Source organism: Carassius auratus, chromosome 45, assembly GCF_003368295.1.
Source record: "Carassius auratus strain Wakin chromosome 45, ASM336829v1, whole genome shotgun sequence".
NCBI classification, from domain to species: Eukaryota; Metazoa; Chordata; class Actinopteri; order Cypriniformes; family Cyprinidae; genus Carassius; species Carassius auratus.
Genome location: NC_039287.1, coordinates 19,712,076 through 19,738,511, shown reverse-complemented (window position 1 = coordinate 19,738,511; position 26,436 = coordinate 19,712,076). Strand labels below are relative to the sequence as shown.

The window sequence follows — 26,436 nt, the reverse complement described above, 5'->3', positions numbered from 1 at the left end:
CACAATTGATGGCCAAATGTGATTGCACTTTAGGGTGTTCCTAGTGTCTGGATCAAATTAGTTGGTCTGGGGGTGAAATATATACCACATATCTTGGTGGGAAGCTTAGACTCCTAAATTCAAAATATCACGGTCCCTAGGGCAAAAGCTGAATCACACAAACAGCCACATTCTTTCTCTGATCAAACACGTTCTTGATCTAAACCACTGCATGTTTGTGTTTGGATACAAAACATTTGCTAAATTAGGGATGCATCGATCCAATACTCAGGATCGGGATCGGCTCTGATACCGGCTCTTTTCTGTGGATCAGGTATCATTCAGACGAGACCGATCCAAATCCGATATTTTGTGTTATTGTTGAGCCCCACGAAAGGCACAAAAACATTATAAAGCACCACAATGTTTTTGTGCACTATATTTCAAGTGTCCTGAAGCTGTTCTGTAGTTCAATGTGAGGTACAGATTATTATTTAAGTCATTCAATTCAAGTTCGCCTAAACTCTTCTTTCCGCTGCGGCAATCTGTTATCCTCCATTCAACAGTCAAACTGCATGTTGTGTTCGGTTACAGTCAAAACGATGAAACTCTTCAAGAACGCACAGTAACTGAGGTTTGAAACTGTTCAAAGTAAAGGCTTAATAAACTAATGCACAAATTTAATACACTACGTATTAATATTTCTTGCCTGAGGACTGGTTCAATTTAACCGGTTCTTCTTAGTGAACCAGTTCACCAAATCAGACTGAATCGTTTGAAACTTTCCGTGTCTCCAGTAAGCATTAATCCACAAATTACTTTTTTTAACATGGCTAACACTCCCTCTGAGTAGAAATAAACCAATATCCCGGAGAAATTCATTTACTCAAACAGTACACTGACTGAACTGCTGTGAAGAGAGAACTGAAGATAAACTTGAGCAGAGTAGCTTTTGGGTTGTACTAACTGTTCTATGTGGACTCGGAGGGCTGCGCAGCTGCACACTTAATACATTTAAAAGAAACATCTTTTAGATTTCTGTATAATTGATATACTTGTTTTTCATTAATGTATTTTACAACAATACAAAGAGCAATGTGTAACATTTTACCAGAATTTAGACATATTCACATTTATTTGTAAATACAATATTTCACTAGATTTTCTAAAATTGTGCACCCATGATTTTCCTAGAATCTAGAGTATCTTTTGCTGCTGAATTATCCACTAACCTAGTTTATAATAGTATTTTTGTCATAGATAATGATTATATAGTTTTTCATTTGTTATTTTTCATTCAAATGAAGTTGTCTATATGTAGTAGATTGTGTTTAATACACAAAAGAGTGATGATCAGGTCAACACAAAGTATAGAAATTCTACATTGATTAAAAAAAAAAAAAAACGATGCTGGTATCGGATTGGATCAATATTTGCATATGCTCAGAATTTTCAGGATCGGATTGGTTCTGAAAAAATGGTATTGTTGCATCCCTAGTATTAACTAAAGGTTTAGATCTGGTCACTTTCCACCACTGGAGCTACTTAAGTCAGTTTTGTTCAAATGCTCCATTCTACTGAGGTATAAAAGCTGTCATCATGTAAATTAAGATTTGACGGATGAAATTACACCTCAATTGAACTTTTTTCATGTTACATGTGGTAAGACTTTGTCATCTTTGATATTTACTTTAGTCACTGTTGCTATAGTTAAAGGTGATAGTCACAAGTTTGTTATTCTTTCAATTGGTATGAATATCAGTGTCAGTTATTGCAGTTTTGGATTCAATCCTACATTTATATATGGTTGTGTATTGAACTGCATGAAAGTTCATTGCGAGCTCACTGACTAAGTTTGGCTCTCCCAAATACAATCCATGAAGCTGACTGACTACACTGCACATGTAATCTTTTATTTACACAATGTCCATTATTATTAGGGGTGCTCCGATCACGATCGGCCGATCGTTAATGCGCATCTCGTCAGTAAAGCCGGTTCTTTAATCAGCGGTTAATTCCATCAGGTGCGTGATTTCACATAGAGCAGCTGTTACTACACAGAGTCGTTGTTAACTGAGAAGATGCGCCAAAAAACGCTGAAAATGAAGTGGATTTGCACATCTTCTCTATTAACAACGGCTCTGTGTAGTAACAGCTGCTCTATGTGAAATCACACACCTGATGGAATTAACCGCTGATTAGAGAACCGGCTTTACTGACGAGATGCGCATTAACAATCGGCCGATCGTGATCGGAGCACCCCTAATTATTATGAATGTATGAAAGTGCAGAACTTGATGTGTTTACGCTGAATCACCTCTGATTGACCATTATGTTAAAGGGGGGGTGAAATGCTATTTCATGCATACTGAGTTTTTTACACCTGTTAAAGAGTTGGATTCCCATGCTAAACATGGACACAGTTTCAAAAATTAAGTTGTACGTTTGAAAGAGTATTTTTGTTCCAAAAATACTCCTTCTGGTTTGTCACAAGTTTCGGAAAGTTTTTTTTCGAGTATGGCTATGTGTGACGTTAGATGGAGCGGAATTTCCTTATATGGGTCTTAAGGGCACTTCTGCCGGAAGAGCGCGCGCTCCCGTATAGCAGAGCACTTAGAGCACAGACATTCACTGATCAGAGCCAGAGCGTTGCGAAATGTCACAAAATAACTATGTTTTTGGTTGCCAGGGCAAGACAACCCTGCACAGATTACCAAAAAAAAAAAAAAAAACGGCATTAAGGGACCAGTTGATGAAGTTTATTTTTTACAGAGCATCAACGGAGTTGTGCAAGTGTTTTTGTTTGTTCCCTGCATTTCGAAGATGCTTGTTTTACAAACAAGGCCCAGTTTGACGCCGGATTTGCACATCGTTTATTTCTTAAGGATAATGCAGTCCCAACGAAAAAGGGTCACGATCGTGTGTTGGAACCACAGGCGGTGAGCAAAACTGCTTCAAATATCTCTGTGTTGTTAACTTAGCTATCGGCGCGTAAGCACATCAAGTAAACAACATGCGATGTTGTCATCAAACTGCACTTTCCACATGTACAGCTTAAAAAAAATAAATAAAAAAAATAAAAATAAAAAAAGACGACATAAAGTGTAACTTAGTCATTTTCAAAAACCGCTAAGCAAATATATACAGTTTCAGTACATACCACATAGAGACGTCGTTGCTGATGCTGCTCTTGTTAAATTTCAGCCTCTGGATCTAATTCTGGATCATAAATATACGCTGAATCTGACTGTTAGCCATGGTTTGTTTTGGTTGTTTTTTTCCTCACGGTACTGTCACAACTTCCAAACGCTCTCAACGCAAAAGCCTACTGGCGCTCGTGATTCTTTAGCTCCGCCCACATGTCACGCCTCCAGCCGGTCGTGTTTTTACGGAAAATATCGGTACAGACTATCTTTCTCTTATGAATATAATAAAACTAAAGACTTTTTGGAGTTATGAAGGATCCTGTACTACTCTATAGGTACTCAAGATTAACAGGAGATTGAGTGAAAACGAGCATTTCACCCCGCCTTTAATGTGACTAACAGACATGTTTATATATTTCAATTTTGACTTTTTTTTTCGCTTGCTTGACAGACAATCTGACCAATCATAATGCCGATTCCATCATTTTTTTCAGACAAACAAACCAGACAGTAGAGTATTTTAACTTCAGTGTTGTGTATTGACATCTTTCCGCGGTTAAAATAATATACCTTCTAATGCCATTCATGTTTATTTTGTGCTTTAATTAGTAAATATGAAAAGATGATCGGTTTACATACCACTTGAACTGAGGCATTATAATGATCTGTCATGTCACATTAAAGAGCCACGAAACAATATTTATTGTTTGAACTTTGAAATGACAAAATTTGAAAGCTGAGACTTTGTTTCATACAATAAGTAACCTGCTCTGTCTTGTCTGTTGGTGTGTTGTCAGTTTCCTCTTTGCTCCGTAATGTATTTTTTAATTGCATTTTATGAAGTCCAATTCTGAGGGGAAGAAAAGTATGACTATTTTTTACAACTGCAAATTTAATTAAAATTTAACTCGTCAAAAATGGTCAAAACTCTCAACTGTGAGTTACAAAGTCAGAACTCACAGTTGAGAGTTTATTTCACGCAATTCTGAAGAAAAAAGTCAGAAGCGTGAGATGAAAAGTCAAAATTACTTTTATTTTTATTCAAGCTTCTATACTTCACAGAGCTCACAAAGAAATACATGCCGAACTAGTCCAAGGTTTTCAACTGGTCTTTCTAATGTTTTTTCCACAGGTCTGGATGCTCTACTTTGTTTTTGAAGGGTTTAGTTTTTAAAAAAGGACTTAACAACTATACAGTACAATACAACTTAATTTAATGCATATTTATGTTGCATTATGAGATGTATTTACACATTTCAGAATATAACAATGCATCAAATTGAGCTTGTGTATCTAGCAGTGTCTGTGCCCACATTTCCTTTCTCAGATTACACACACACTTGTATGCATTATAGAGCGTGGCTAACACAACATCACATACGTTTTGCATAAAAAAAAAATCAGCTTGATAGATCCTTGAAGTTCTGTTTATCATAATAGTTTGTGTCAAATAAGCAAGACGTCTCTTTGAAATAGCAGGTCTAAGTTGTAAGTCAGTATTACACTGATCAACGCTGCACAATTAAGCATAAGTTAACTACACTAACTAATATAATAGATTATTTCAAAGAAAGGCTAATTTGAATTGAGAATTTTCATTGTGACCAAGCAACTGGAATTAATGAAATGCTCTATTCCTGTTAAGCTCATCTACGTCAAATGTTTATATTGTACAGACCCAAACAAAAGACATCTGTTTGCCTCTGCTCTGTGAAGGTTCTTTGTGCATAATTCATGTTGTGAATTGTCCTGCTGAGTTTTCGATCATTCATATGTGTGTGCGTATGTGTTGTTTGTAGGCAACAGTGCAGCTTTGTGTCTTCAGCAGTGAATATCCCACAGTGCCTCTATCAGTCAGTAAATAACATTCACTTAAATGTGAGCTGCTTTTTTTTTTTCTCCTGTTGCCTATGGTCTGAGCATATAAAGCATCTGTGTGTATGAGTGAATGCTTGCACCCAGCTGAATGCACATTACCCTCAGGACTGAATCTTCACGAGAATCCCACATGATGATAGAGGTGGGGAGAGATGGACAAATCGAGAATAGCAAAAGAAAGTAGTGCTGCACGCCGGGAGTTCACTAGACCTAGAGTGAGGGAGACTAAACATGCAGACACCAGATACCAGTGTGATTTACTTTCATTTTATTTTATTTTTTTTATTTAAATTATTTGTATGTATTTAGTAAGTGCTCTTTCATTTAGATAGATTTCTAGGGCTCGAATATACAACTCAAAGTTGAGTTGTTAACATCAATTATATGTTTCACACTGTTAAATTTATTTGACATTCATTGTATTTTAGGAATGTAACGATTCACTCAACTCACGATTTGATTCACGATTTCACGAATCAGTTTTCTCACAGTTTTTTTTTTTTTTTTTTTTCAAAATGAGATAGAAGACAACAGTGTAATTTTATTAGAAACATTTCTTTGTGGAATTAAAATATAAAAATTTTTTCCTTTTTTATTATAAACCGGTTTGTAGTCATGTATTAGTTTAGTTTTCCCAAGAACAACTTGTTTTTATTTACATTGAGTGTAGTTTTCTTATTAGTTCAGTAGCATTTTCCTCCCTAAGCTGGTACAGACAAAACATGGGCACTGTCATAGTTCAAAGACTGGAGGGGGAAAAAAAGGAATTAAAAATGACTACAGAATTCAGTTCAGAATATTCGATACATGCTAAAGGACACAAGATGCTCTAAACAATTCAACACACAAGATCACAAACCTCCTGTAACAGAAAATGAAAGGTTCTCTCTTCTGTGAGCTGTACAGAGTGTGTGCTTATTCTACATTACGTCCAGTCTGTTCTAAAAATACAACTGAACCCTCAATTAAAGATTTCCCTCTGCCTGCTCCACACATACAATGTCTGGCTGAAGATCTCTGTATCTTTAAGTTGTTTTGGTATCTTTTTTTGTGCATAATAAAAGGATGTTAAGGCAGTGCTCCAACATTTTTTTGAATGTGATATGTGATCATTATCTTCTTAACTGTGGCTTGTGCTTTGTAAAATCTAATGCTGCACAAAAACTAACAATTCATAAAAGCCAAAGACATAAAAGACAAATTTTTGACATGCCCAAGACTGTAATCCAGCCACAATTACTTTTTATATTGAAAATAGGTCACCCCCCCAAAGTGCCAAATTATGGACTTTGCAATTAAAGAGTTAAAGTCTTGTTTTTTTTTTTTTTTTACATTTTGGTAGTTTTGATCAGGACTGTGGTTGATTAATAGATTTATGCAAAAAGCGCCCGTTTAATTTAGTGGATGTTTTCATCCACGAACATCACGGAAGGGTAGTGAATTTGAACAACCCACAAGGGTTAAATTGTAATTTCTTACATCATGTTTAATACCAAGTTGGTCTTTGCCTATAGTTTACACCTAATTAATAAAATGGATTTGACCTACATAAAGCTCTCCTTGGAGGTTAATTTTATAGTCTGTAGTGTCATATTTCTCTTCAGTCATGGGTAAAGTATATCATCCCATGTCATCTCAAACTAGACTGCAAAAAAATGGCAAGAGACATTTGTGGAATCTAAAGATCCAAAAAAGGGATTTCACTAAGAATACCTTGATCTGACGAACCTTTAGGACTGTACGACATTACTCTGCCACAGGGAGCTCGGCACCTGAAATAGCTCTATAAAGTGTCAAAGTGTGCTCTACTACATGACATGTAAGGGATAATGTGCTAGTGATCGACCAATACTGATTTTTTATTTTTTTTTTTATTTTTTTTTTATAACCGATACCAATTATTTGCATGTTTATGTGCCCGATAACTGGTATGTGGAATCAATATTTATTTACTGTTATAAAGTTAATAAATGACTGCGTGAAGTAAGAACACAATAGTTATTTCACTTTGTTTTTTCTTCTTTTCAGTCATCTTTTTTTTTTTTTTACTATTAGGGTAGGGTTGTATACTACTAACCTTTATTGCAATCCACTATTCCATTGTATTCCTTGTATTTCATATATAGGAGTAGGAGTACTGACTGAGCAATATACAACACTGTAAAAAAAAAAAAAAAAAAAAAAAAAACACTTGAAAAATGTAGATGTGACCAGTCACTAAAAGATTTTGAGTTGGGAATGTAGATTTTTTACAATAAAGACTTCCTGATTCATTATTAGGACATTCATGTTTATCCTTTGACGATACCACTGCTTTTTCTTATGAAATGTACATGGAAATTGGCAGACAACAATAAAAAAATAAATGACAACATTAATTATCAATTTGCCACTTCTATAAATCAGTTACTAAAAAAAAAAAAAAAAACACCAATTCCTTTACTCTACTCTTACTCTAATATATCTATCATTATACACTAATGATTCATTATTACTTAATACAAAATTATATTTAATAATACAAAACCAAATAACTTCACATGATGTTTCTCTCTCTGTGCCATTTAGTGTTTTCAGACAATGATGTTTGTCTTTGATCATTTCTGTGCATACTGCATAATATAATGCCGAAATAAACAATGTTTCAAATTTTAAAAAGTAAATTAGAAAACGATCATGATTTATTTTAAAGTATGTTTTCATGGGTGCTAGTCGCTTCATTTTTTTTGTCTTATTAATAATAAGGCTGAATAAGCTGATCTATAGCATGTTAAATGGTGGTTGCCTGTCTATGAATGGTACACCCCCCTAAGCTCACAGAAGTGGTTTGACCCAAGTCCTCAGCAGCCAATGACATTGACCCATTCAAACTGATTTTTAACACGTAATTAACGCATACTTGACGTGAATTTCACGTGTATTTAAATTACCGCTTGCGGTAATGTTTTTAACTCGGTGTGGTGCGGACGCGCCTGGAAAAAACGAGCGTGGCGCGACCGTGTTGCTTCCATTATAAGCGCGCCTACATTGGAAATAACGAACTTGAGCGCGCAAAAGACGTGATATGTGAAAGCCCCTAAGTCTAAATATTTAAGTATTTGGTGCTGTGATGAACATCATATAAGTCTATTTAAATGTATTTAAGAAAGTAGTGCAGCTGCTTTATTTATTGGTTTTCAGGATAACGGCTGCATTTCTGCATTTTAGCGCCGTCTGCTGTCAAAGAGTGAATGAGTGAGTAAAAGAGTGAGTAAATTTTTTAGCTTCATCCTTTCCTGTAACAACGTTGAAAGCTCAGCCAAGATGAAGGGACAGCTGACCATAGCTGTATATGGATTACCATTTTGAAATAAATTTAGTAGCAGAGCTAACCCATTTATCCTTTGCTGAAATTTCCGCGTCTTCATGGAGAGAGCAAGTCATGGTTGCTTTGCAACGGCAGACGCCTCAGGGGCACAACGTTCTGAGCACTTTGGAAAGAAGGAGAACGTGGGGTGCATAGCATTTTCCATGCATTTTTAGGCGCGATATGTGAACGACACATATATCTAAGTCAGCTGATGGCTGCAAAGGATCAGAACTGATGCACAACTGTGCCCGGGAAAAGACAACAGTAGTCCGGCGCCGGGATAAGGAAAAGAAAATAGTCCAAGATGAGGCCCGTGCGTCACCTTTAGGTACTTAATCCTATTAATCTTTTTTGGATTTTGATAACATTAAGTTAATAACATGTTTTAATATCGAATCTGCCTTTTAAAACCCTCTTAGAGTTTCAATGTTTTGTTTAATTAATTCAATTAAAATATCCACTTAATCTTTCATTTTTGGCCACCTTTTTGCAATGCAAATGCTAGCCTCTATAATTTCTTCAACAAAAACATGTGGATATCACACCCTTCCAAAAACCAATCCTTGGTTTTCTTGAAGTAAAGTTTTCTTGTGTGTCATTTCTAAATACTTTAAACTACAAAATAAAACAGACAACTGTATTAGTAAAATCATAGCCATAGGCAACTGTCTAGGTACAATTGTAATTTGTAAATAATAATTGTTTTATTTTTACTTGTTCATTCAATTTTTTAAATGCTCATGCTAAATACTAATGTACCTGCAAAACACTGTTTATTTTTAGAAGTGTATTATGTGCATTTGTAATGTGTATCTTTGCTCTATTTTTTTTAATGACAAATATAAATTAATGACAAAGATTTATGTTTATAGGTGACTAATTGAGCTTCCATTTATTTTATTATTAGTAGTAGTATTAGTTCAAGAATAAAATAAAAATATCGGATTGATATCGGAATCGGCAAATAGCCAAAGCTGCGGCATCGTTATCTGTATTGGAAGTGAAAAAATGGTATCGGGACAAACATTGTATTTTATTGCATTTCTCAACTGGAATATTATAGACAAAAACATTATTAATAATTTTGCTATCTAGATTATGAAATGCTTTAAACAAGTGAATCTTGTTCAAAGTTACATGCAGTGGCCTTGCTGGAGCATTTCCTGAGCATCAACCCCCTGATTGAACAGCAATATGAAAGTGGATTCATGAGACTAATGATGAGCAAATTTACAACAGAGAGAGAATTAAAATTCAGTGCTTTTATTTCCAGCATGCGCTCATTCGTGGCTGTATTATTCAATTCAGGCAAAGTTACGTCTTTATTGGGACAGGACTTGATGTGTTATTTAACATGGCTCTAAGAAATAGAGACCAACTCACGGAGTCAAGCTGCATAAACTACATATCAGGTATTTATGTAATGCATCCACTGTTGGGAACGTTACTTTAAAAAAGTAATTAGTTATAGTTACTCACTACTTGTTCCAAAAAGTAACTGAGTTAGTAACTGAATTACTCTATAATAAAAGAAACTCATTAGCAGGGAATAACTATTTGCGTTACTGTAAAAAAAAAAAAAAAATTGCTATGTCAGAGAATTATTATTATTATTATTATTATTTTTTTTTTTGCAGTTTTCACAAGTCACAAGTCAGTTGAAATGAGTAGAACAGACAGGTGTTCATACATAACTTTCGATATTTATTGCACGTCAACAGACAGCAAGAGTTTTATCCTGCACTTCAAGTATTATCTTTGTAAGAAAAGTGTTTTTGGCCACTAGCTTTGTAGATGCGTGTCAACCATTACATGTACACATTACATGCACGTTCTTGCCTTTGACCACAATGAATTTGAAGTAGTGCTTATATCTCCACCTTGAAAATGGCAAGGTGCCTTAGCCAATCATAATTGCTTATCTCGTTATTAACCCACCTACTCTCTCGCTGTGTGAGCCAGGGGTGCATTCGGATTGCAAAGTTTATTAAATCAATGCATCGTAATGCCCCGCATTTAACGTTCAGTAACGTTTACGCTGTTGTAACCACGGGAAAAGTAATTAGTTAGATTACCCCGTTACTGAAAAAATAACGTAGTTGCCTAACGCTGTTCTTTTAAACGCCGTTATTCCAAACACTGAATGCATCTAATTTGTGCATAACTGGCTGTTATGTTAGATAAAGTTTACTAACTACAGCAAATGAAGTACCTGCACGCCATTGTTGTTGCGTCTTTTCTCAGCGCACACTTCTCAAAAGACCCAGCAGATGGCGGCATTTACCGGTGAATCTGATATTACAAAACCAATACTCGATAATGGTAAAATGCTTAAATATCGGGGAAAATATCGTTAAATCGAAATATTGGCAGATCTCTCTAATGTGCATCCTGCCAGTTGTTATTGCAGAATTACCTGCGACAGGGTGATCAGGTCTTGTATCACCCTGAAGGGGGTTATTCAGTGCTAAAAACCAGCTTTTATGTACAGTATCTCGCTTATTACTTGGCTACTTGTTACGCGAGTAAATAATTAGACACAAAAAAGTGATATGAGTTGAAATATTTGAACAAAATAAAGCTTGTGTGAACATAGCAGTTGCGAGCAAGCAGCAAATTCAAACTAGACAGACATTTATGTGGTGCAGTCAAACCACTTATTACAAAACATTTCACCACATAAATAGTTACAGCAATAAAAGTAATACCAAGTAATAGTAATACCAGGATGCATAATTAATTATTTTTTTCTACACAATTTTGAATCAAGTTTTAATATTTTATTAGCTAAACAAATGCAAAGCTTCCACCAAGAAAAAAATGTTCCTGGCAAAAGTATAGCTCCGACTTCAGTTACCTGGATGAGCCTTTGTTTTTGTTTTTGCTGGTTGTTACTGACATACTGTACCTAGACCAATCAGAATCAAGTACTCCACAGAGCTGTGTAATAAATCTGGATAAACTCCTGGGGCTGGATTCAAGGCACCAAACCCCCAACTGCTCCCCGGGCCCTAAATGGCTGCCCAGTGTGTGTGTGTGTGTGTGTGTGTGTGTGTGTGTGTGTTCACTGCTTTGTGTGTGTGCACTTCGGATGGGTACTTTTCTGAAGTGACTGAAAGTAAACCATGATCGGTCATGATTAAACACAACTCGAAATTCAAATTCAAAGCAACTCTACAAAAAATGTGTTATTTTTAGGGAGCTAATTTTTTTTTCCATCTATAAATATGAATTTGGTGGAATGTATCTTCATTTTATTATCTGAATTTTTTTTACTTATTTCTTAAGAAGATTTTTTTGTGAATCCAGCCCCTGGTTATTAGGATCTTTTTGTTCATCATTTGATAATTTACTGCTGTTATGTTAGAAAACTGTTCTTTCAACAAAATGACAAGCTTTCCACAGGTGGTGTTAGCACTATGTTATCAGGCAAATAATATTGATATCAGTAAATCTAGAGTATAAGAGAAGCTATCAGTGTCTAATGTCAAATCTAACCTCCCCCAAAATATCACATTAAAAAGCTAAATGTCAGAAAATATGAAGGCAACATGTGAAAGACTTTTGGGATAATCTTTCAAATAACATTTTTTTTTTTAGGTAATTTAAAGTAGATTTAAATGCAGTATGCATGGCTATTTCTGGGGATGACTCCTGTGATAGCAATTTTTAACATAAAGTAAGCAAAGAAATTGTGGGAAATCATGCAGTCCTGATAGAAGTCTGGATAGGTTGACTTGAGCTTTTGTTTGCGAGAGGCTAGACACTGTCTGGGTGAGTACCATCACTGTGTTATGTAATCTGTACCTAAAACAGGTAATACTACTGAGTGTGAGGTTATAGAAGGGTTGATTTTAATTAAACTGTCCCAGAGTGATTGAGAATTGGCAGTTGTTCTGAACAAAATATAATCCCAGTCGGAGCAGACTAAGTAACGTGACATACAGCCAATTATGGTGACCCATACTCAGAATTCATGCTCTGCATTTAACCCATCCAAAGTGTACACACACAGCAGTGAACACACACACCGAAAACACACCCGGAGCAGTGGGCAGCCATTTATGCTGCAGGGCCTGGGAGCAGTTGGGGTTCGGTACCTTGCTCAAGGGCACCTTAGTAGTGGTATTGCCAGCCCGAGATTCGAACCCACAACCCTAGGGTTAGGAGTCAAACTCTCTAACCACTCTCTAACCACCAGACTATAAAGCGGTTTATCACATTGTAATGTTAATCTGTGTTTCTCTTTCTGTTTCTCTCAGGATTCTCTTTTGAACACAAAGCAATGTGTAGGAAATAAGGATTGTGCTGTGCAGGTGAGTGTAAAACACTGTGCTTCAGTAGCGTGGTCCGGGAAGGTTTGATAGGATTGCCTATAGGCAGGCTTACATGAAGTCTACACTCACAAACTCACTGCAAATTTATGCAGAATTCATAATTACAGAAAGAACACTAAGGCAGTTGACCAAATATTCACACTGCTTTTTTGGGTTTCCAAAAACATACCAGTGTGCATTCAACAGGAAATAAAGGTATTCATCAGAAAAAGTAATTTATGTAATGTGCTGCTTGTCTAAATTACTAAGTTTTTTGGACATTTTGGTGAATCGGTGGCCGGTTTGAATGATTTTGTGCAATCTCATTTGTATGTTTTCATAAGATTTGCATATGTTTATAGGCGAGGTAAGGGTGGACTTTCATGCTTTTTTTCCCTTTCATTTTTTTTTTTATGTTTCCATATGAATCATGTTGTACAAATTTGCAAAATTGCCACCCCATAAAAAAATGACATTTTCTCATGATATTGTGTTGCCTTAAAAGACAGACCAAATAAAATATGAAATATGTGACCAATTAAATCTGACATCTAATATTATAAGAATAACTTATTGTGGTTGTTGTTGTATAAAATTGTGAAGTATATTAGGTTTTATTGTAATCCAATAATTATTTATTATTTTGTAAAAGTTTCAGTCCTGCACAATGATTATCAGATACAAGATTTTATTTTTATTTTATACCCCCTAATCTTTGCTTCTATATTATTAAACATTTTGGCTAATGTGATTATACCTATGGCTACCAATAACATGTGTTTCCCCAAAAGTTTGTGAACAAAATAGGCAAAAAATATGTAAAACAAAATGTTTAGTTCACTTACTTCACTAAAGGTCTATTTTATGTGTTCATTTAGATAGCGAAGTAAACACGTGTGAGATATTATGCTGGATAGAGTTCAGAGTAGGGTGTGTCTTCTCTGTGGAAAGAAAACATATAATATTCATGAGTCTGAGTGTTTAACTCGGGAATGTGTGTATGAAGTCATATGAGCTGTGCTGAAAACTGGAGTGATTATGTGTGTTTTCATGAGGTAGTTTGGGCTAGCGAAGACATACTGAAGTGATTAGACTCTGTAGACTGTGTGTGTGTGTGTGTGTGTGTGTGTGAGTTTGACGTTTCAGTGAGTCACGGGTTCCATACAGTATAATGGTGGAGCTGCTTACTGGAGCTACTGTCCTATGCCCCTTAGGTTTTTCTCTTTCTCTCCTTGGTTTTTTTTTTTTTTTTTTTTTTCTTGTCCAAGAAGAGAAACACACTGGTCAGCATTTTAAGTCCAGAGCCTGCTGGGTAGTGTCAGTGGGTGACTTCACATCAAAGATGTATGGAGTGAGCATCTCAGCAGCCCTGACAACCCTAATAAAGAGAAGCCAGGGCCTCCTCGCATTAAACCAGACCTCTGTGGCTCCAATAAGCACTTTCTGCTTTGATGCTTTGTACAGTCTGAATGAGCATTATACACTGGAGCAAGATGAAGGGCAGTATCATGTGTGGATGGAAACTATATTTCTGGTTCTTTCCTGGTTCAGTTTCATTTCTGTGCTACATGTGTCAGTGAAGATGGAGCTCTGCATCAAAGATAAAAGAAAACATTTAAATAAAAAAACATTTATTGACTAAGGTTATATTAATGATTCTTTTAGTGCTTTTGAAAGAGCTGGCTTGTACCTGACTGATTTGTAAGTCTAAAAAAAAATGCCAAAGAACCAAAGTTAGTTCTATTTTAAGTATCATCATCTTTATACAAACATCTAATAAATGTCTTAAATTGTGTAAATTTACATACGTCATAAATTATGCACATTGCAAAAGATTCTGTTCTAACATCCAACAGGAACATTTGAGCTACAGTTTGATTTTAGATGAAAAGGCACCTTCAAGTCAAGTGAATCAGTTATTTTTATAGTCATTATAGAGTGGACAACAGTAGATGATGGAAGCAATGCAGAGAGAGGGTAGAGGGTAGGGTGGGATTGGAAAATACTAGCTAACGGTTTAAGTTACACATGGTTCGGGTTGGTGTCATGGTTTTTGAGTCACCGTTTCGCTACCGTTATGTGCTACAATAATGGCCAATAATATCGGCACCCTTGGTAAATATGATCAAAGAAGGCTGTGAAAATGTATCTGCATTGTTAATCATTTTGATCTTTTATAAAAATAAAAAATAAATCTAACCTTTAATTGGATAAGAATTTAAAACTGAGGAATAATATAATTATGAAATAAATGTTTTTCTCTAATAGACACTGGCCACAATTAATGTCACGGTTTTATTTAAACATTTGACTATGGTGGCTGGTGTCTCTATATTCACGTTCCGTACAATAGAATCACCAATAACTAGAGCACTTTCATCAGGTTTCTCAGTGGGTGCATCCGTGTGTGGGGAGAACCTGTTTAATGTTTTGATCGGAACAGAAGAGCGGAGTTTTGACCCACGACTACGCTGCCTCACCGTCACCCAGTTGCCCTGCTGCAGGGGCTCTGCTGGAACCGGACAATGTACAGGAATCCCTGAGCTAGACGCATCCAAAGCCATATCTAGAGCCCTAACATTCTTACTGTCCTCAATTAAAGTTTGGATGCGTGTCTCTAATTCAGAAATCTTCTCTGTCAGCCTAACTATTTCCCTGCATTAATCACATGTGAATCCCTCATCAGCGACAGAGATAGATAAACTGTACATTTGGCAAGAGGTGCAAATAACAATAGCAGGAGAAGCCATTACTCACCGTGCTTGATGAAATATTCTTACTGCGGTTGTTTGATGAACTTGTGAAAAACTGGAGCGAGAGAGAGGAGAGGAGAAAAGAAAACGCTAATGACAAGCTAACGAGTGCTAATGCTTTGCAGGTGTACTGCACTCACGGAAAAGTGAACGATCAAAGTTAATCTGATAAGATTGATCGATAATAACAGAAATATGGTGTGAATTAAGTTATATTTTACCACTTAAAAAAAAAACCCACCAAAGATGCCATGTGTCTAAACAAGATGTCCAGGACTTCAAGTGGAAATATAGGCCCTCAACTTCAAAAATACAGCTGTATATTTCATTGTACACATGGGGTACTTTTTATCAAGCACCATCTTGAGTGTTTGCTGCTGAAAAGCTTTTTTTTGTTTTGTTTTATCTGTCCATATAAGCAATTCCCATTTGAAGTTCCAGTCATGTCTGATAACTAAATATGCTGGGGATTGTTCTTGGATGAGCTAGGATAATTTTTCTTGAAACCCTCCCATACAACATGTGGTGACAATTGACAATTTTTGTTTTAAGTTTTCTGGCCCAAGACTCAACTATTTTTTGCAATTCTTCAGCGGTGATCCTTTTGAAGAGTCTTTGGTCACTCAAACTCTCATTCTCTTCGTGAATAAGGATAATATAGATAGGGCTGTCACTTTTGTGAAAAAATAATTTAGATTTTTAAGACGTAAGTGTTCATTGAATCGATTGTAAAATCGTTTTTCCATGTCTAAACAAAAAGCCGTTTCCTTTTTTTAACGTCAAATAACAGACGAACGTAGAGAGAGCGCTGGAAATGCACAAGTCAGCAATATTTCTTATTTATTGGCATGAAGTTTCGTGCAGAATAACAAACAGCAACAGGAGTGCAACCTTCTCGAAAAAATATATGGAGGGGACGGCTGCCATAACAAAAGAAAAACATCACTGCAGGCTTCAACCCGGCTACATTTATGATTTAGGCAATTCATGATTCAATCCATTTCAAACAACTGTTCAAAAAATGAAACTTGAGACTTGAGAACAGGCCATATGTGTTTTTTTTTCGTTTTTTTTATTGAACGTAACCGACACTTAGATTAGGCGGCACTAGGCAGGCATAATGAAATGCGCAAAAAGGCTAGGGCCATTACAAATTTATTGGACAGGAAAACAAACCGATCAACATTTTCAGGGTCCAGAGCAGAGCGTTTTTTTTATTCACTATATGTCCAGCTGTTGAGAAGACGTTCTCCGACCGCACCGATGTCCCAGGGACACTCAGGTACAGCTGCGCAAGGTGGGGGTATTACTGACAATTTTCCACCACAAAAGCCGGTCGCTGTCAGCTTGCAATGGTCCTTTTCATAACTCAGAATCTCCTGTAACTAGATGCGCGAATTAGGCGAATTCGCATCTACCACACTTTTTTCACACTTTTTTGCTATGTATATAATTCCAAATATAATTCCACATGTGTTAATTCATAGTTTTGATGCCTTCAGTGTTAATCTACAATTTTCATAGTCATGAAAATAAAGAAAACTCTTTGAATGAGAAGGTGTGTCCAAACTTTTGGTCTGTACTGTATTTATTAATGATAGGTGGGTTTGAAATATTGTCATTGTCTGCTAGAATGAACCTTGTTTTAAAGAAAACAGCAAGATGAGTGATGTCTATGTTGTGCAAATGACAAAACAAAACTTAATAGTGAACATTTCAGTTCAGTAAAGAAATAATAATGAATAAATAAATAAAATAAAATTATCAAATTAGAAAAATATAACATTCCTAAGACCGAACCAAAAATGATTTATGTTTATGTGTTAACTAAAGTATTTCATGGCAGTTAATGTCAAGCGAGCGTTTAACATTTACTTTCGTTTCAGCTGGCCGTGGGTTTGACACCAGCACGTGTGCATGCAACACCCCAAATAAACACTCACCCTGTTTACTCGTACCTTCCACCACACCCACCTACATAACCTACTTGAGCACCTCAAAATATCACAGGATGTTCCTTTAACCCACACAGTCTCAGTGGAGCTGCAGTTTCACAGTGTGTTTGCATAACTTAAGAGCAGATCCTTTAAATCGAGTGCAGTCTGTCTCATTCTGCACAGTGGCATCTCTAAAGAGGCTTTATGGGGCAGCATTAATACCTTTTAGTGCACAGATGAGAATTGGGTAGGCCAGCTGTTCCTGTTCTATTGTTCCCAGTCAGAGCTGTGACGCACATTGGGCAGAGACACTTTTCTTGGCTTTTGTCTTCACACACCACAGAGTTCACTTAGACAGATAATGCAGCCTTACAAAGATCTTTCATCAGGTTGCTGACACTTGTTCACCTTAATACACAGCAGAGCATCCTTCCATTTTTAAATCAACACACAAACACACACACATACACAAATCGCTTCACTGGCAGGTTTGATATCACTCAAACTATTTTAGTTGTTTGCTCAGTAACATAAACCTTTAATGTTTTTATTGAGTTGTCAGTTGCAATCAATTTTATTATATTAAATGAAATTACAATTATAAAATGTTAACTTAAACCATTGAAGTTAAGTTGGGCCTACATGAATCATTTATGTTGCATTGACTGAAACTGGGCAGTGGATTTCTAGTTCCCAGTAATCTTTGCATAGGGATAGACCAGGAGAATAAATGTTGAAATTAAGTGCTGTTTAATGTGTTTTTGGTAAAGGGAAAGACATATTAAAGTTTGTTGTTTAGTTATTTTTGACATTTAAAAGAGTTTGATGATTTTTGAGGTTACCATTTTGTTAAAGTATAGACTTTGTGATTAGGCTACAGGCTACACGAGCTGTAACTGTGCTAATGTTATGAGAACATTTTTACTCATAACTTGCATGCTACAAAAATTTTACTTCACATGTGAACAAGTGTTGTGTTGGCTATTGCATTTTCATAAGAATAAATATGAGAATTAAAAGAAAAAAAGAAAAGAAATCAGTTTGAGGGCAAGCACGTGCTTTACAGTTTATATTGTCAGCATTTCTACCCTTCATAATCAAACAATCATAAAATATTTACGTGTGTTTGACATGCTATTGACAATCTAAGCACAAGCTCTACTCTTCAACAAAAAAAAAAAAAATATGTTGTTTGAAATCATTTTCAAAATAACTCAACATTAAAAACTTAAACTCTTACAGGCCTTTCCATTTTCAAAAAAATGCAGAAAACACACACCTATGCACAAAGGATGAAAGAATGAAAAATGTATAAATAAAAGTAATTTTTTGTCAGCGTTATGAGAAAGAAGAATTTAGGGGAATCAAAAAATAATAATACAAACAATATGTTATAAATGTCATTGTAAATGTAAAAATTATAAAAGTTTGGAAACTAAGATTTTTTTTTTATGTTTTTGAAAAGTCTCACCAAGGTCATTTATTTGATTGTAGTATGCTCAATTTGGTTCTTGATTATTATTATTATTAATGTTATAAATAGTATTTGCTGCTTCTTTTTGTGGAATATATGATGCATTTTTAAGGATTATTTGATGAATAAAAAGTATTTAATAGCATTTTTTTTAAATAAGATTCTTTTAAAGCATTATAAATGTTTTAATTTTCACTTTAAATCCTTTTGTATACTAGCAAAGAATGTAAGCAGTGCAGCTGTTTTCTGTATTGATACTAATAAAATAGTTTATTTAGCAGCAAATCAGCCTATTAGTATGCTTTCTAAAGGATCATGTGACACTGAAGACTGGCGTAATGATTTTTATTGTTTTAAATCACAATTTTTCCATGATTCTGAAGAGACTGCTAAACAAAATAACATGTAATTTACAGATTCTGACAAAATGTTAATTGCTGCAGTCTGTTTGAAAAGATGTAATTAATTTGAAAGAATTATTTAAAAAAATGGTTTGAATGAATGATTCAATGACTCACTCGCGACTTTACTTGTTTCACTACTGAATGAATCCGCATTTTGAACAAATCTCTTGAATGACTGAATGACTCACTCGTAAAGACTTTACTTGCATCATTTTGGTGCAGCTCTAATATAGTTACAGTAGTGACTTTGAGACACTTTTTATTGCATTACACATGGGATTTTCTTTACATAAAAGTTGGCTTCTAAAAGTTTGGAAGGATTTAGGCCAAATATGCTTAATTATATTACAAATAATCACAGTGCAAAAGATGGCTAAAATAAGCTTAATTGCCTTTATGCAAAATATGTATTTATTTATTTACATTTATTTACATTTTGGTAATAAATGTGACCAGGCCGATAATTTTGACATGGCCTAAATGCATCCTTTTACCCAAAATGTTTTAAAGAGACCACAAGTCAAAAATTAAATAAAATAAAATAATAATTAAAAACTGTGTCTAACCACAGTGCCAGTCATGCTAAATTTCAGTTGACCTCCAGGCTTCTTTTGTCAGATCAGTGGTTGGTGGTGTACATTAGGGCCAGAGGTGTGGGTGGTGATAATCCACAGTAGTAATTATTTCCACAGTAGTAACGTTTCCTTTCATTCGTTCATAGGACTGTGGATAGACATGAAGGATTGTGGGTAGGAACAAGCTTCGAGTGATCCATTAAGCTAGTTGTGGAGCAGTCAGAGATTTCAGCACTCACTTTTCTTCTCTGAAAATACACTGGAGGACGAAAAGGTTCAATATAAACTGCAGCAATACATAATACACCATTTATTGAGCAATATTTGTTTGTTTGTGCGTTTCGGACCATAATATCACATGAAATCTCACACAGTAACACTCACAAATTTGTGAAGCGAAAGATTCTAGTTTTGTTTAGGGATGCACCGAAATGAAAATTCTTGGCTGAAGCCGAACAAAATGAAATACTGAATATCGTTTTTCACATTTTTTCCCCCATGTAGGCTTATTTTGCCAATCACAATTGTTTTAATTTGCCAAAATGTGCTTTTTTACAGTTTTGTCCTGCTTTTCAAATAAAAAATTCATTACAAAACAACGCTTTAAAAATATTTACTATAAATATTTACTTTTTACATTCTAGTAGACATTATACCAACAAAGAACAATTCAACTTAAAATTAATAAGTTTGTAAACTAACATTTTTTGGCCATTTTTTACTTTTGAGACTTGAGTCAGGTATGTATTTTTACTGTACAAATAAAGGCAGCCTTGCTGAGCAGAAGAGACTTCTTTTAAAACATTAGTATATACCAGACCCCAATTTGAACACTATGTGTGAATGTTATAATAAATGTATTAATAGAGCTGTTGTTGGGTAATTATTATTATCATCATTATTATTGTCTTAAAACATAAACATAACGTTAAAATTACAATTATATCATTTGTGATTGTAGATGGAGTTGCTGCTTATTCTCTGCTTTTATTTTGGCAGAAACCGCATATCACATTGCCACATGCCTTTAAAAAATCACAAAAATGTACTGAGCAACTGACAAGTAACAAGTTCAGTACACTTTTTGCATGTTGGACTTTGAAACCTGGCACCGCGAGCTCGTGCAGCACTGTCAGGATACATGCAATTCCTGCATGCATTGGAAAATATAACATTCTGAAGTTTATTTACCAATATTACTAAACAGTGTCTTGCTGTCTGTGCTTCATGCTTGTAATGATTTCTGCATCTTTTTTTCTGATAGTTCTAAATACTTTCACACTGCCGAAGTGTTTGCTGCGTTAGTGTGTGCTTCTATTTTATAATGTTAGTCATTGTTCAGTACATATTATTCAGGCTTTCTGATTATTCAGTCCGGACAACAAGATTATTTTGATTGTGTTACATTGTTACATACATACAGTATTGTTCAAAATAATAGCAGTACAATGTGACTAACCAGAATAATCAAGGTTTTTAGTATATTTTTTATTGCAACGTGGCAAACAAGTTACCAGTAGGTTCAGTAGATTGTCAGAAAACAAACAAGACCCAGCATTCATGATATGCACGCTCTTAAGGCTGTGCAATTGGGCAATTAGTTGAAAGGGGTGTGTTAAAAAAAATAGCAGTGTCTACCTTTGACTGTACAAACTCAAAACTATTTTGTACAAACATTTTTTTTTTTTTCTGGGATTTAGCAATCCTGTGAATCACTAAACTAATATTTAGTTGTATGACCACAGTTTTTTAAAACTGCTTGACATCTGTGTGGCATGGAGTCAACCAACTTGTGGCACCTCTCAGCTGTTATTCCACTCCATGATTCTTTAACAACATTCCACAATTCATTCACATTTCTTGGTTTTGCTTCAGAAACAGCATTTTTGATATCACCCCACAAATTCTCAATTGGATTAAGGTCTGGAGATTGGGCTGGCCGCTCCATAACATTAATTTTGTTGGTTTGGAACCAAGACTTTGCCCGTTTACTAGTGTGTTTTGGGTCATTTTCTTGTTGAAACAACCATTTCAAGGGCATGTCCTCTTCAGCATAGGGCAACATGACCTCTTCAAGTATTTTAACATATGCAAACTGATCCATGATCCCTGGTATGCGATAAATAGGCCCAACACCATAGTAGGAGAAACATGCCCATATCATGATGCTTGCACCTCCATGCTTCACTGTCTTCACTGTGTACTGTGGCTTGAATTCAGAGTTTGGGGGTCGTCTCACAAACTGCCTATGGCCCTTGGACCCAAAAAGAACAATTTTACTCTCATCAGTCCACAAAATGTTCCTCCATTTCTCTTTAGGCCAGTTGATGTGTTCTTTGGCAAATTGTAACCTCTTCTGCACATGCCTTTTTTTTAACAGAGTGACTTTGCAGGGGATTCTTGAAAATAGATTAGCTTCACACAGATGTCTTCTAACTGTCACAGTACTTACAGGTAACTCCAGACTGTCTTTGATCATCCTGGAGGTGATCATTGGCTGAGCCTTTGCCATTCTGGTTATTCTTCTATCCATTTTGATGGTTGTCTTCCGTTTTCTTCCACGTCTCTCTGGTTTTGCTCTCCATTTTAAGGCATTGGAGATCATTTAAGCTGAACAGCCTATAATTTTTTGCACCTCTTTATAGGTTTTCCCCTCTCTAATCAACTTTTTAATCAAAGTACGCTGTTCTTCTGAACAATGTCTTGAACGACCCATTTTCCTCAGCTTTCAAATGCATGTTCAACAAGTGTTGGCTTCATCCTTAAATAGGGGCCACCTGATTCACACCTGTTTCTTCGCAAAATTGATGACCTCAGTGATTGAATGCCACACTGCTTTTTTTTTGAACACACCCCTTTCAACTAATTCAACTAATTGCCCAATTGCACAGCCTTAAGAGCGTGCATATCATGAATGCTGGGTCTCATTTGTTTTCTGAGAATCTACTGAACCAACTGGTAACTTGTTTGCCACGTAGCAATAAAAAAATATACAAAAAACCTTGATTATTCTGGTTAGTCACATTTTACTGCTATTATTTTGAACAATACTGTATAGATATGCAAGCACAATTGCGGAGGAATCTAAACAGAAGCCACAGGGTTTGTGAGCATGCAGCCACTGGATGCACTGACTATGCAAAGACATGCCTATCGAAGGGTCTTGTTTACTGAGAATTTCTGCTTCGACTGGTGTGACTGAACAGATTTCCGATGTGTTTGTGGTGAAGGGTCACATGAACACTACATTGCTCAAGGCTGTATGTATTTAATCAAAAATACAGTAAAAACTGAAATATATATAAAAAAAAATCCTGTATGAAAGCACAGTCCATGCTGCACCACATACGTAACGCACACTGACTGCATACGCACTGCAGACAGAGTATGTGTGAAACGGGGTAGAGTGTAATCGGGCCTTAAAAGTTAGGCCCGACAGGAACCGAGCCCGACAGGTTTCGGCCCGAGCCTGACAAGTACATTTTGATTGACAGCTTTTTAAAAGCCCGAACCCGTTTACAGCCCGACATTATTCAAATGTGCGACACACACAGCTCTTTTGCCTTTTGTCAAGAATGAGTCATTTATACATGTTTTAACATAATTTATTCATAACTAACCACTTGGATGTTGGAATAAAGAGATAAAAGAAGTCCTCTGTAACATCGTAACATCTCAGCACTCTAAACAGTCATAGGCTCATTAGCCTATAAATAGACCAATGCACCAATAAAAACAAGTCTTTTTTAACAAATTAAATTAAGATAAATTTTAAATTAAGATGGGTATTTGGCAATAACGAAATTAAGATAAAGGCTCCGCCAGATTTGCTTCGCCACTAGCAGCTGACATTTAATATTAGCATATACTCTGTCCACATTAAGACGCAATGAAAATTTAGTTATCATTTGAAACCTTTACTCACAGAGATTAGGCTAAGCCTAAATGTGTTTGTGGAGGAAAATTATTGAATCCACTGTAGTGGCTTCAGCGTGTTCCTGCGCTCACAGATGGTGCGTCATTATTCACTCATTATTCTAAAGATATATATTTAAATAAATAAAAAACTCCAGAAGGTGTGATAATTAAGCATCATACTGTTTGGACCAGCATTAATATCATGAGTGCACTGGCCTATGAAGACTTACTAGGTTTTGAAACAGAGCAGCTATCTGCTGGTTATTTACTACAATTTTCATTAGTCTTTCAGACTAATTAATTAACAGTTTAGACTAATGTGCTGATATTTGATTTAAAGATCTCTTGGCTGCTCCTGCAGCCCTCTTAGGAGAAACACCTCTCATGGAAAGTTTGTGTGGTCATGTGTTGCTTTGTCATTGTCATACTCAGGTTAACCACATCCTCTCGAACAAACACTTCATACGTGCACACAAATAGAGCAGCTCTGCACACAACGGTGTTGAGTGTTACAGCAGCACAATACACTGATCATCACAACTAGTGACTGCTGGTTTCTTCAAATGTGACTAGTGTCGCTTTGCAGCTAGTGGCAATGTTTTCAAAAGATTAAAGGCCAAAAAGGAAATCCTCACAAAACTTGCCTGTCTGTATGATCTGAAACCTGTACCCACACACAAGAGTCTGATCTTGAATGAACTGATACACATTACGTTTTAGCATTGTCGTTTGTTCAGTTTGATTTAGTGAAGTTTTAACGTCCTCTTTCTGTGTAAAATTGATCACATTTTATTTATTCTTTTGTATATTAAATCAGCAGGAGTAACAATACCATCTTTTAGTTCATTATCCTACATCTTCCTGGTGGGCCAAGTTTCTGAAAATGTAATCAGTGTCATTGACTTGTAAATGTGGGTGGTCATCATATGTCATCAGGTCAATTAGTTTCTGACACTTTATTGATCTTGGAACTAACCATTTCTGTTGTATATCTGTTATATTATTATACAGATAAAAACCATAACTGGCAACCCATTTACACTCTTCAAGCCAGTTTACTAATCCAGTGTTGGGGAAAGTTGCATTCAAATCGAAATGCATTACAATATTGTGTTACTCCCTAAAAAGTAACTAACTGAGTTACAGTACTTGGTTACTTTTTTTGGAAAGTAATGTGTTAACGCAAATGTCATTGTTTATCTAAAGTAATTTTTGCTTATTAGTATGGTTGACATGGATCATCGAAGGTCAGCAGCAAAAATATTGGTTATTAATAAAATAGGATTAAATACATAAAGCATACTTGTGTTAACACATTTAATTATTGCATCATATTCTGAGTTTGCATTTCAATGTTTATATTAATTTGGGGAGTACTGAATCTGTTTTTGTGCAAGTGAGATGAGTAAATGTACACATTTAGTCTAGAACTACGGTAAGCATCATGTTTACACTGTGAACACAACGCCCCTGATTTCTCGTCATGGGGACAGGAGAGTCAATAAATTGGAAAACAACGTTACTGGTGTTACTTATTTGAAAAAGTACATTAGATGGAAGAAAGTGTTGCACTGTAGCATGAAAACACAACACTTCACCTTCATGTTTGTGTAACCGCTAGTCCTTGGCCTTGTCTATAGGCTTAATAGAACTTGAGGAAACTGTGGAAATCCAGGCGTTTATCTGAACAATGATGAACTTCCTCTTTCTCCTCACAACAAAAGCACAAAATACATTTGCACATGAATTGATGATGAGGTGGCATCAGGTGTTTGAGGGTCATGTGGTGACCTACATGTATAATCACTACCACATGTGCAACCCCACATGTGTGAACATTAATCCATATCTTTGGCCTAAAAATTGAGCTTTCATTGAACTGTTTGTGCAGAGTTTAATTGGTTTTGTGTTATGGAACTGCTCATATGCTGGCCATATGCATGACACATGTAAGATTCTTTTTAAAAGTAAAGCCATAGAGTTTGTGCAGAACTTAATCTATATATAGGAGCTACTGTGCATATGGAAAATAATACTTTGTATGTTAGAGAAAGTCCCCTTTTGATTCTATCTTTTAACTTTGGCTAAGAGAAAAACAGTCATTTCAGAGGTTGGAGGTGAGGGTCAAACCATGGATGCAGCTGCATTATAAACACAAGGTCATTGCTTTATTTCCTCATTTAATCTTAGAGGGGTTTATTTTAAGAATCCATGATGACCTTCACTGCTGGACTTAAAAAAAGGCAGCTGCGGTCAAGGAAGATTTCTGCTAGCCCTAGATGTCAGCAACATTTGATGTCACTAAATATGCTTAAGTTCAGTCTGCTAAAATTATCTGCCCAACACGCATCTACTCAATTTTTTCACACCAAATACAGATTACATTTTTTCTCATGAAAACCAGAATTCATCAAGAATCCATCAATATATTTGTAAATGTTCGAACTTAGATATTGTAAGTAATGGATATTGTTTTTCTGAAGCAATTAAATGACTAGTGATATGATTCACATTTTTAGTCTATACAAAGTCTATGGCTACATTCAGCATCAGTTATCTCCCTCTCTATGATACTGAGTTCGTTTGACACAATGCTGCCAAGCTGGCCATATTTGACAGGCGGTGAAGAAAATGGACAGTAGCTTCATCTCCACTGGGTTAGGGGCATGTTCCCTTGGTATGTCCATTAGTGTGAGAGTCTGAGCTC

General features: G+C 35.6%; 1 protein-coding gene across 4 annotated transcripts in view; it reads left to right on the top strand.

Moving 5' to 3' along the window:
* LOC113063512 (tyrosine-protein kinase fynb) overlaps positions 1-26,436 on the top strand; it is a 72,784-nt gene that overhangs the window by 13,255 nt on the left and 33,093 nt on the right. For 3 of the 4 annotated variants that reach the window (XM_026233969.1, XM_026233968.1, XM_026233966.1), the window contains exon 2: positions 12,615-12,668. The exons of the other annotated variant lie outside the window; for it this stretch is intronic. The gene's annotated coding sequence lies outside the window, so the exon portion shown is untranslated. The remainder of the gene's footprint in view (positions 1-12,614; positions 12,669-26,436) is intronic. 4 annotated transcript variants of the gene reach the window in all.